The sequence below is a fragment of the Pistacia vera genome, unplaced genomic scaffold (assembly GCF_008641045.1).
Source record: "Pistacia vera cultivar Batoury unplaced genomic scaffold, PisVer_v2 Contig221, whole genome shotgun sequence".
Lineage (NCBI taxonomy): Eukaryota > Viridiplantae > Streptophyta > Magnoliopsida > Sapindales > Anacardiaceae > Pistacia > Pistacia vera.
The window spans coordinates 425,799-438,902 of NW_022196026.1; positions in this window are offsets into that span (position 1 = coordinate 425,799).

The following is a 13,104-nucleotide window of genomic DNA, read 5'->3' on the forward strand; positions in this document are numbered from 1 at the left end:
GCATTCGGCGTTTAGAAGGCAAAGGTCATTTCTCATTTGATTATGATAGTAAAATATGGTTGGGCTGACTCGCGAATGGGCTTTCTAATTGGTTATTTCAAAATCTTATCAAAGCATCTACAGAATTAATCTTGTAGAATAGATTTTTCATACCAAACACAAAAACAAAAACAAAAATAAAAACACACACACATATATATAATTCTCTAATTAGGACAATGTTTGAATAGTGTTGGATTCACTCATTAGAATGAAATAATATTTTATATATAAAGATGTATAAGTGAATATGTATAATCCTCGTATAATTATATTACAACATCATAACATCATAACTATATATATATATATATATAACACTCATAAAAAATAGTCTACTTTAGTTTTGAAGAATCTTTAAATTAGTTAGGCACTTTGTCTTCATTATACTTTTTTTTTGACGTGAACTTGTTAATTATCTTGTAATTGGGGATTATATATAGAGAGCTATGTGTTATAAACATACATATTAAAGGATTTTTTTTTTTTTTTTTTCAAGAAAACATATAAAGGGAGAGAGATACGAATAAAACGTAAATTTATGGGCATGATACCATACCTGGATAGAGTAATTTTTTTTTTTTAATCAATAATATATAAATTTTCCACGAACATTTGTTTTTTAGGATACATAATAACCAATGATGCTTTTGAGACACAGATTGCATCATATACTTAACTATATAGAATAGAAACAACTATTAGGGTGTGTTTGGTATAGAAAATATTGTATTATTGGGAATGTTATATTAATAGAAAGATAGATTTTCATGAAGATTATTAGGAATATTTAGGAAAATGTGTTTGATTAGGTTGGAATAAATTAATTAGTGGATATGTTATATAGATTACTAAATTGCCCTCCTTTTTAAATATTAATTTTTCAATTATCTCTTTTAACCCCCTACAATTGAAATTTTGCCAAAACACCCCAACCATATAAAAATTTAATTTGTAAAAAAATCACTCCCACCCACCCCAAGCCACTACTGACCATTGGCCACCACCGCCGTCCGCCATCGGTAGTCAGCAAAAAGGCACACAACCGGTTGAGTCTGGCCAACTGTGCGCCGATCTGGACGTGGATCTAGCCAAAAACGGTCAGATCTATTATGGCTGTTTTTAGCCAAATCAATGGTCGTTAATGGCTAGATCTATTTTGGTGTTGTGCGTAAGAATTCTAGGTGTTAACAGCCAAACTATTCTAGCCAGAATAGATCTGGCTATTAACGATCATGGATCTGGCCATTTTCAGCCAGATATAGCCATTTGGCCATTTTCGACCATCGATATGGCCGAAAATGGCTAGATCGGTGCACGGTCGACTAGATATGTTGGTCGTGCACCGTTTCGATGACTATCAGAGGTGGTTGGCTAACAGCCAATGGTGGTCGTTGGCGAGTTGTAGCGGTCCTAGGTGACCTGCAATTTGTTTTAAATATAAGTACATTATTGTCCAAAAACTTAATTAATTAGGGATAAAATTGTAATGATAGGTTCATATAAATTAATTTCAAAATAAGGGTATTTTTGTCCAAAAATTTTAATAGTTAAGGGTAAAATTGTAATAAAATTAAAATTACCAAGTAATCTTAAAATACCTAAGAAAATAAAGGTAATCAGATTACCACTTATATAACCAACAGTAATTACTATTGGTTTTAGAAGATCATTAGAATCTTATATATATTACTTAACAACTAAACATGATAATCTAAGTAATATAAGATGATATTACCTTAGTAACGGGAGGTTTACTCTCAACCAAACACACTCTTAAATGGTTATTTGTAACTTTTCATTCATATTCTATCATTATATATAATTATATTTCCATTTCTTATAAGTTGAGATCTCAATTTTATACAATATTATAAGATTATGTGATGAGTGTGTTAAACAAGAGAACATCAATCATTGTCTTATATAGATTTATTACCCTCCTCACTTTTTTAATATCTTTGTAGATCTTCAATCCATTGATCTTTATTGATCATTATAAGAAAAAATATTTAATATATAATATGGAGCAAACGACTTTTTCCCACCCAAATAATAGCCTAATAACATATTGTCATTCACTGACTTTTAAAATACTATTATACTATCCAAAGTACAATTCTATTAGTAAATTTCGTTGTGAAGAATGACAAGATGGTCAAAAGTCTGTTATAAATAAGGGTAGGATAGTGAATTAACAAACCCCCATTACCCCCACCCGTTTGCACCAGCAATCATCGGCCCTCACCCGTTTGCACCAGCAAAGAATCCTCTTCGTATTGGAGATGGCCATTTTTGAGAGGTAGGATAAGATGGCTTCTGAAATTTCACTCTCAGAGATCTAAATATTTAGAAGGTACAAGTTTTCACGTGCTTAAACCCCACCCAACTCGGACTAGAGTGGGAGGGATTTGTTTTAAATTCGCAAGTAGGAAAAAAATAATAAAAACAAGTTGAGCAGCCTTTGTTTAACGAAGTCAATTAACTATAATGTTTTTTATGAAAAAGCCAAAATGATAAGAATTGTCAAAAAGTTAGGATTGCCAAGACAACTTGTATCACATTATATAAGTTTTTAAAGATTATTTAACGAATTTTAGAACAGAGATGTATGATAATATAAAAAATCAAGTACGATTGTGCAAATACTACAGGAAAAAAGATATCGAATGATTTGTGATGTGGCAGCAGCAAGCCTAATTAAATTATAAGATTGGATGAGTTACAATTAGCCAAAAGGAAAGGAAATTAGAAGGAAGAAACCTAAAAGCAACTACTTTGTATTGGTGGTGTTGGCATTCTGCGTCTAGAAGGCAAAAGTCATTTCTCATTTGATTATAGTGTAATGCTAGCGTAACTCACTTCTCTTATTCACTTTTGTAAATATAAAGCATAGTACAGGTACCATGCGCATAGTACGGATACCATATGTCATTTTAACAAAGGTAAGTAAGAGAAGTGAGTAAGGTTAGCATTTTTCTTGATTATAATAGTAAAATATGGTTGGGCTGACTCGCCAATGAGCTTTTTAATTGGCTATTTCAAAATCTTATCAAAACATCTTCAGAATTAATCTTGTGGAATAGATTTTTCATACCTAACACAAATGAATAATACTATGTGTACTAACCATTTTGTACAAAAGAATAATACTATATATATATATATAATTCTCTAATCAGGACAATGTTTGAATAGTATTGGATCCACTCATAGATTACCACTTATATAATCAACAATAATTACTCTTGGTTTTAGAAAATTATTAGAATCTTATATTACTTAACAACCAAACATAGTAATATAAGTAATATAAAATGACATTACCTCAATAACGGAAGGTTTACTCTCAACGAAACACACCCTTAAAGGGTTATTTGTAACTTTTCATTCATATTCTGATCATTGTATATAATTATATTTTCATTTCTTATAAGTTGAGACTGGATCATTTTAAAGATAAAGGTTGAATGTCAAAATTTACATTTGTGTCAACTTATTATGTTGACACAAATGTTAAAATTAGCTAGAAAAAATATGTTGCTTCAATTGATGTCTCAACACAGTGCACTGCAGACCAGAAGAAATTCACAAATCTTCGATCTATAGCATGATGTTAAGAAGGCCTTCAGCAGCTATTTTACTTTGTACGTCACAACGTCGTCGTTTTCTAGTCTAAGGCAACGTGATGCCGTTATAGTCCATGTTTGTTTGTTATAATACAGTTACTGTACACAGAGCTAATTAATCATTGAATCTACTGAAATCCAAATACTCATCTTCTCTCTAATTTTTCTCCCAAATTCTTTGTTCAAACCCTAAGTTTCACACATGAAATACATTATTTAACTAGAAAAAAAAGTCATAGTCTCGTATTAACAGGATAATTTTTAGATTGTATGAACTCGTGATCCTGCGATTATTTAAAAAGAAGAATTCCATTAGTAAACAGAACAGGTACAGAATTATTGCAAGAAAATGAAAATGACAAATCCAAATACAAGAAAGCCATGGAAGAATATTCTGAAAAACCCTTATTAATTAACTGAACAAACTCTGAACATGAATAAAATTTAACATAGGTGTGCACGCAGCTGAAGTTCAGTGATGATTAAACGCCGCAGTAGGCTTTTATGCAGTCGCCGTCCGTTTTATTTGGGACATTGCTTGATTGAAAGAACTGAAGTAATCCGTTATGATCAAATGGCTTGTATTTTAATGGATGTTCATCATCAACTAGCTCTGTTGATGCTCGTTTTTGGCACCAACCTATTGTCACGTGCGTATTACTGTTTGGTGAATTAACACACGTGATAATGGATATATGAAGTGAAATAAATGCAAAGAAGACTTTTAAAGTGGTTCGGATGCTAAGGTAGTAAATCCTACGTCCACTGATTTGTATTTATATTAGTGTGGGTCAGGTCGCAAAGTGGACTGACTTACATAGGAGTTATGAAAAGTAAATGTGTTTACAGGGAAGAGAAAGAGAGTTTCTCAATGTAAAAATGGCCGAATCCCCCTAATGAAGGGGTCTTCTCCATTTTACATCAAACTGAAGCGTGTAATCATCATTAAATCCATGGGTTGGTGTGATTGTCAGGATATAATCCGGCTTTATGTCTCATTGCCCTCTTCCCAAGCTGACTTCGCACGATTTGCTTCAGAGAAATGGACGCGTGTGAGCTCCATATCATGTAGCAGGTCTGACGTGTGCGTGTTGCTCTGACGGGAGCAGGTCACCCTTCACGCGACCTTCCCACGTCAGCCCTTTATTTTCCCAGGCATAACAGAAGCCCCCTAGTTTTTAAGGTTTGAGGATGGAGCCTTGGAAACTAAGTCACATTGGAGGTTTTGGTCGCTCCGACCTGAATGGGATGAGCTCGGCACAGGACTCGTGGCGAACACGATCTCGCGCGATCCCTTGCCTAAGCGACCTGACAATCTTCATCCTAGCGACCTGGACCTGATGGACGCTCCTTTCTGTACCTTAGAGGTTCAATGAACCTGGCTCTGCGCTGTCAGGCGCTCTGCACGCGTTAAAGCGTCTGTCAGACACATTAAATGCGTTGTGTGCTGACCCGACGCCGTTTTGACAGCATTGACTATGTAACGCATTCGAAACGACAACCCCTATCACGGCATTTAATGCGACGTGGATTCGAAATGACGACTCTTATCACGGCATTTAATGCGACGTGGGGCGCATTTAATGCGGAGAGAGAGAGAGCTGTCGTTTCGGTTCCGAGGGGTGGTAACCATCGATTCGCAATCCATATAAAAACTTGTAGTTTTCAGATGAGGTCACCGAAATTTCTTTTGCTCCGAGTGACAAACCTTTGCAAACCAGGAACCATTCTCTTCCGATCGGTGCTTTTCAGGCAACCGAAACAAATTTCGGCCTCAGCTTCGCATCCCAAAGAGTAAGGTTCTCCTTTCTTTTTTTTTATTTTGCACTGGTTTGGATGGACCATGGCGTTGGGTCTCTCGGTGTTTCATCGGAGACGCGACGCCATCATTGGATTCGAGCCGTGGATGGCGGCTTGAGCCACTGCTAGGTTTTAAGTATTTGTCCCCTGCCGCCGCATGGGACAAACACGAAGGCCTAAATGACCGTGTCTGTCGATGTTGCAGACTGGAATGGAATCGTCAACATCCAGACCCGAGGAAGGAGCCAGCTCATCCTCGCGGGGAGCTCCCGAGGACGCAGCTCTCGATGTCTACTCGATTCTCACCTCCGAGGAATATACTAGAATAAAGAGGCAGTTCGACATCCGTGCGGAGGTGTTCCTCGACCACACTAGGCCGTCACGGCGTCTGCCCAATGGCCTTGCCGCGATCTCTGAGGAGATCTTCAAGGGTGGAGGGAGGATTCCCTTCCATCCTTTCATCAGGTCGGTCCTGGATCATTTCGGGATCGCACCAATGCAGCTGACGCCAAACGCGTATGTCATCGCTGTCGCGATGTACATCGCGTGCTGCGAGAACGGCTTGGGGGAGCCGTCGGCGGTGGAGCTCGGTGTCGCCTACTACCTGAAGAAGAGTAGGGACAAGGATTCTTACTATTTGTCTCGGCGACCTACCATTACTGCGGGGATACATAGCTATCCCAGCAATGCGGGGGCCTACGAGACAAAGTTTTTCTTTTTCTTTTATAACGGCCACTGCCATTTTCAGGATCCAAGTAGGTTTTTTTTCGCTGAGTTCATTATCTGCTCGCTTGATCCATAATAACGACCTGTTTTCTTTTGCAGTTAATAGAACGACCGAGCAGAGGCTACTCGCCGACCCAGACAGGCTTGTATCCTTTGGAGTACTGGACGAGGAGAGACGGGACGCGAGGAAGCTTGTGACAACCGCGAACCTGCGGAAGTACGGTTTTTTCAGCGACAAGGCGTCGTTAGAACCCTTAGAAGGTAAGTTATACTGGTCCCTTTCTGGTCGTGGAATAAATTTCCTTACTGACGAATTTAAATGCAGAGACCATTCCCCCAAAGGAGTCCGGGCAGTCCTGCCGAGCACCATTCGTTTTCCCTCGATCGAGGAGGGAGAGAGCGGCCGAAGCTGCCCGTCCTATTCCGGCGCAGCCGCTACGAGCTTCTGCGCCTTCGCAGCCCCGTCCTGCGCAAGAAGCGACCAGGACGGAACAGGTCGCTCAGGCGCCATCTGCTCGCCCAAGGCGGAAGGCTCCGGCCCAAAGGTCCAAGAAGAGGAAACAGGTCCAGGCCGAAGAGTCTGAGACCGAATTCGAGGAGGAGCCTCTGAGGACACGCCAGGAATCCAGGAGGTCGGGCAAGGAGCCCGCGAGCGAGGCGGCCACTACCGGCAAGGCGAAGGACACACCAGTCCTAGACTAGTTAGGGAGTCTGCCCGAGCACCTGCAGCCGATAGTCTATGGCCTGCTCGAGTGCGAGCTATCGGAGTCATACGATGAGTTCGCTGACACGGGCGACGACCTGATGACCAGGTCGTTCCAGCATCTGAGCAAGGTAAACGAGCTGGACTTAAAACTTCATTCTGATTTATTCCTAACTCATATCTTGCTCGCAGGCGTTACTTGCGATGAGGATGGCCATGGAAAAGACGCGGCTGGGGGCCGCAAAGGGGACAAGCGACCTGGAGGAAGAGGTCGCGAAGCTGAAGCAGAGCTTGGAGTCCGTCGAAGCGGAAAGAACAGAAGCGTTCGAAGCGGCGAACAGGTATCTGAACCAAAAGGATGCCACTTTACGAACGGTGGATTTCCAAAAGATGGAACTCGACCGACGTGCGGAGGAAGTTAAAGAACTTCAAAGGACAACCGCCAGGCTCTCCAAGGAGGTCGGAGAAAAGGACCAGGAGCTCCAAGAGACCTTCGCACGGGCTCAGCGAGCTGAGCAAGACAGGCAAGCTCTCGAGGCCGAGCTCCAGGAGAGTTAGGACAAAATCACTTCCTTGACTGAAGAAATGCAGAATCAGTCAGAGGAGCTGGAAGAAAAGGCCGCGGACTGGGCAATCGGGTCTATTTACTCCCTGTGAGTAATGAACTCGGATTTGGACATGTCCGACCTCCTGGAGTGTTGGCAAGCGACTTTGCGGATCATGGCCGAAGAGGACGATCTGGAAGCCGCGGGCGCCCAACGACCCGACCAGGCAGGGGGTTCTGGTTCAAAGGATCCCCCTGACCAGCCTTAAGCGTAATAAGTTGTCCCCATTGTAATCGGGTCTTTTGACTCTTTTTGTTTGTAAATGAATGGAACTATCTTTACAATTTGCAGTTCGCTTTTTTCATATATTATATGTACAATTTACAATTTGCGATTTACATAAGCAATTGTCTACAAATTCTTACATGCGAACAGAACACATACGAACTGTTTCGAGCGAACAAAGTGATACTTGAAAGAAATTGACAAAAACTGAGTTGAGTTCGGAATTACTGATAGTATGGCCGGAGGTGCTCGGCATTCCAAGCTCAGGGTACTTTGGAGCCATTCAATCTTTTGAGATGGTAGGTCCCCGGTCTGATTACCTTGTCGACCCGGTACGGACCTTCCTAGTTAGGCCCTAGTACCCCCGCACTTGGCTCTCTGGTCCCAATGAGAACTTCCTTTAGCACAAGGTCTCCGACCTGGAAGTCTCTTCGCTTGACCTTTGAGTCGAAGAACCTTTTTGCTCGCTACTGGTAGGCTGCTACCCTTAGCGAAGCCTTGTTGCGGTGCTCTTCGACCAGGTCCAAACTTGCTCTCATAAGCGCTTCGTTTTCGACCTCATTGTACAAGTCCCTCCGAAGAGAACCAGTTCCGACCTCTACAGGGATCATCGCTTCGCAGCCATAGGCTAGTGAGAATGGGGTTTCCAAGGTGGAGGATCTTGGAGTTGTCCTGTACGCCCATAAGACTTCGGGGAGGTCGTCAGCCCAATTTCCTTTGGCTGCCCCGAGCTTGGCCTTCAGGGTGTGCTTGATGGTCTTGTTGACTGCTTCAACTTGGCCATTCGCTTGCGGTCTGGCGACTGAGGCAAACTTTTTATGGATCCCTAGCTCGTCGCAGAATTGCTTGAACTCTTCATTATCGAATTGCTTCCCGTTATCCGAGATTAGGGTGTGAGGAATTCCGTAGCGGCACACTATATTCTTGAAAACAAAATCTTTTAGCTTCCTAGTCGTGATCGCGGCTAGCGGCTCGGCTTCAACCCATTTTGTGAAATAGTCTACCGCGACCACGGCATACTTGAGCCCTCCCTTTCCAACTGGCATGGGGCCGATAAGGTCGATCCCCCACATGGAAAATGGCCAGGGGCTAGACATAGTAATCAGCTCGTGAGATGGGGCTCGCGGAATGTTCGCGAACTGCTGGCACTTGTCACATCTCTTGACAAAGTTGTATGCATCTTCCTGGATCCGGGGCCAATAGTATCCTTGACAAACAACCTTGTTCACAAGAGATCGAGCTGCTGTGTGGTTACCGCAGATCCCTTCATGAATTTCCCTCATGATGTAGTCTGCCTCTTCACTGGTCACACATCGGAGGAGAGGGGCACTGAATCCTCTCCTGTACAGCTGATCCCCGATGAGTGTGAAACGAGCAGACCTTACTCGTAGGACCCTTGCCTCGACCTTGTCGCTAGGCAAGATCCCATCCTTGAGGTACTGGACGATGGGAGTCATCCAGGAATCCGATTGGGCCACATTTAAGACCTGTTCGGTCGAGCTAATAGTTGGAGCGTCGACGAAGCGAACAGGAATGCTATCAGGAGCCTCTGAATCCAATGACGAGGCTATCTTTGCCAAGGCGTCCGCTATAGAATTGCTCTCTCTGGGGATCTGAGCGATTTCAAAGCGCTCAAACGACCCCAGAGACGCCTTAGCCTCTTTCAGGTAGCGGACCATGTTCTCTTCCTTGGCTTGGTATTCCCCTAGGATTTGGTTGACGACCAGCATAGAGTCGCTGTAAATGCTGATCGCGGTTGCACCCATTTCTTTGGCAAGTCGCAACCCGACGAGCAAGGCTTCGTATTCGGCCTCATTATTGGTCGCTTTAAATCCGAATCAGAGGATACCGTGAACCCGAGCCCCCTCGGGGCTCACAAGGAGAAGACCCGCGCCGGCTCTTTTCCTGTTTGATGACCCGTCGACGTAGAGGTTCCAGGTCGACAGGTTCTGAATAATTTCTTGCCCGACTTCGCTAGGCTGCTGCTCGCTTGGGAGATAGGAAAATTCCGAGATGAAGTCTGCAACAGCCTGTCCTTTGATAGTCGACCTGGGCTTATACTTTAGGTCGAACTGGCTCAACTCCATGGCCCATTTGAGCAGTTTACCCGAGGCCTCTGGTTTCTGGAGGACCTGCCTGAGAGGGTAATTCGTCATTACATTGATCGTATGGACATGGAAGTAAGGTCGCAGCTTCCTGGATGCGACCAGCAAAGCAAAAGCTAGTCGCTCCATCTCTGGGTACCGCATCTCGGCGTTTGACAGACGCTTACTTGCATAAAATACTGGCCATTGAGCCTTTTCCTCTTCCCGTATTAAAGCTGCACTGACCGCGAACTGAGACACGGATAGGTAGACGAGCAGGGTCTCCTGTGGAAGAGGCTTAGAGGGGAGAGGTGGCTTCCCAAGGTGTTCTTTTATATTATGGAATGCCTGCTCGCATTCGGGAGTCCACTCGAATCTCTTATTAGCCTTCAGGACGTTGAAGAATGGTAAACAGCGGTCTGTTAGCCTTGATATGAAGCGACTAAGCGCCGCTATTCGCCTGTTCAGACTCATGACCTGTTTTTTGCTGGTCGGGCTTTCCATATCGAGCAGAGCTTGAATCTTTTCGGGGTTTACCTCTATGCCCCGCTGATTGACCATATATCCCAGGAACTTTCCTGACGATACCCCGAACGAACATTTGAGAGGTCAGCTTCATTCTGTAGAGTCGGAGTATGTCAAACATCTCAGCGATGCGAATTGTCTGAGGCGACCTGGGATTTGACCAGCATGTCGTCCACATAGACCTCCATTGTCCTCCCGATCTGGTCAGAAATTCGTTGACCAACCTCTATAGGTCGGCCTGCGTTCTTGAGGCCGAAGGGCATGACTTTGTAACAGTAAAGCCCGATCCGTAATGAAGGTCGTATGCTCTTCATCTGGCCATACATCGGATCTGATTGTATCCCGAGTAAGCATCCATGAAGCTTAACAGCTCGTGCCCCGAGGTGGCATCAACGAGCTGATCGATTCTTGGCAGGGGGAAGCTGTCTTTCGGGCAAGCTTTGTTGAGGTCGCTGAAGTCTACACAGGTTCGCCACTTGCCATTTGGCTTTTTTACCAGGACCGGGTTAGCAACCCATGTCGGGTAGAGAGCCTCGCGAATGGATCCATTTCGGAGAAGGTTCTCCACTTCTGATTTTAGTGCGGCGTACCGCTCCGGATCCATCGCCCTCCTCTTTTGGCGAACTGGCTTCGCTTCACCGTTGACATTCAGTGCATGGCAAATAACGTCCGGGCTGATCCCGACCATGTCTGCGTGCGACCAGGCGAACACGTCAATGTTCTCCTTCAAGAAGCTTATCAGCTCGGAAGCGAGCTGAGGGTTGAGACAGCTTCCGATCTTTAGCGCTCGGCTCGGCTCTTCTGGATCAACTGAGACTTCGGACAGATCCTCAACCGGGCCGCTCGGGAGAATTTCCTGAATTCGCGGATCTATGTTATCCTCCGCCGGACCGGGCTGTGGCTCAATCCGGCTGATCGCCATAGCCTGGCGGGGCGCACATCGCGAAATGCACTTCCCTTTGTCGGCCATTTGGACCGATCTTACATAGCATTCACGAGATGCGCTTTGCGACCCGCTTACCTCCCCTATCCTCGTTGGAGTGGGGAACTTCATCTTGAGATGATAAATGGAAGTGACTGCCCTGAAGGTTCTCAGCAGAGGTAGCCCCAGGATTCCATTGAAGGCCGATGGACAGTCCACGACCAAAAATTCGGTAACCCTAGTCACCTCGTCGTAGTCGCCGAGCGTGACTGGTAGTTGGATCGTTCCATTGGGGATCAGGTGATCCCCTGTAAAACCGTACAGAGGCATCGAGGCTGTTTTCAGGTCGGCCTCGACCAGGTTCATTCTGTCGAAAGCGGATTTGAACAGGATGTTCACAGCGCTTCCGTTGTCTACAAGCATTCTACAGACATTATGACACCCTATCAGGGGCGTGATTACCAGAGCATCCTCGTGAGGATGGTGCAAGCGAGCTGCCTCTTTCTCTCAGAAGGTGATTGGCTCCTCTTTTCTGGCTTTCGGAGGTCGCTGCGAAGTATTCATTACTCTGATTGGGTCATGGCGCGCTTCGCGAACATATATTTCCTGCGCTCCTCGCGTGTTTCCCGCGAGGTGCGGACCTCCAAAGATTATGTTAACACTGTCGTACCCGCTGCGATCACGACGCTTTTTCTTTCGCTCCCCTTGGTTTTCTTTCGGGGAGTCATCAATGTACTCCTTGAAGTGTCCCTTCTTGATGAGCTCTTCGATAGCTTGTTTTAGAGCTCGGCACTCATCGGTGAGATGCCCATTTTCCCGATGATAACGGCAGTACTTTTTGTTGTTTCTAGCCGTAGCGGGGGTTTTCATTGGTTCAGGCTCACCGAGCAGGCTAGCTTCCTCGGATTTGTCGAGGATCGCAGATATGGACACATTCAACGGAGTGTATTGGGTCTCGTCGCTGTCGCGACGGGGGACAGGAGCATAGGACTTTTTCTGCTCGTAGCGGGGTTTCTTCCCTTTTCGCTGACCGTCAATGTCTCCCTTGCGATCAACTCGCCTATTGTCTCCCCGACCTGACATACTACTGGAAGTGCCGTGATCGCGACGGCGGAGTGCTGCCAGTGAGTTCTCTATTCGGAGATACTTTTCTGCCAGGTTATAGAATCTGGTGAGGGAAATATCGTCCTCAGCCTGCAGTTCTTTCCACAGTTCGGTTTGCGGGCGAACTCCAGCTATTATAAGAGTTCGGATGGACTCTTCTGGTGCGTGAGCCACTTTGTTGAGTTCCCTGTGGAAGCGGTCAATGTAGGACTGCAGGGATTCGTCTCTTTCTTGCCTTATGTTGCTGAGGTAGCTCAAGGGCATTGAAAATTTCCGATTGGCTTGGAAATGCCGCAGGAACGTCGTGCTCATCTGAGGCCACGAACCGATAGATCCCGCTGGGAGCGACCTGAACCAACGCTTGGCGTGAGAGGTCAGCGTCACGGCCAAACAGCGGCACTTTGCAAGGTCCGAAACCTGGTGGAGCTCCATCAGGTCGTTGAACTCATATAAATGATCCTGCGGATCATAGTTTCCATCAAACGGCCGCATATCTGGCATCCTGAATCCCGGTGGAAGTGGAGCAACTAGCACCTCGGGAGAAAAAGGGGATGCTGAGGCGACCTGCGCCTGTTCGTTTTGCTGTTCCCTTAGTCTATCCAGAGCTCGCTGGAGCTCCTCAATCTGTGGTAAAGGAGCCAAATGGGGGTTGCTTTCACCCATGCGAGCCCGACCTTCTCGGTTGCGGTTCAGGAGAGTTCGGAGGTCAGATTCCTCCTCGCCTCGGCCGGTATTTCCAGCC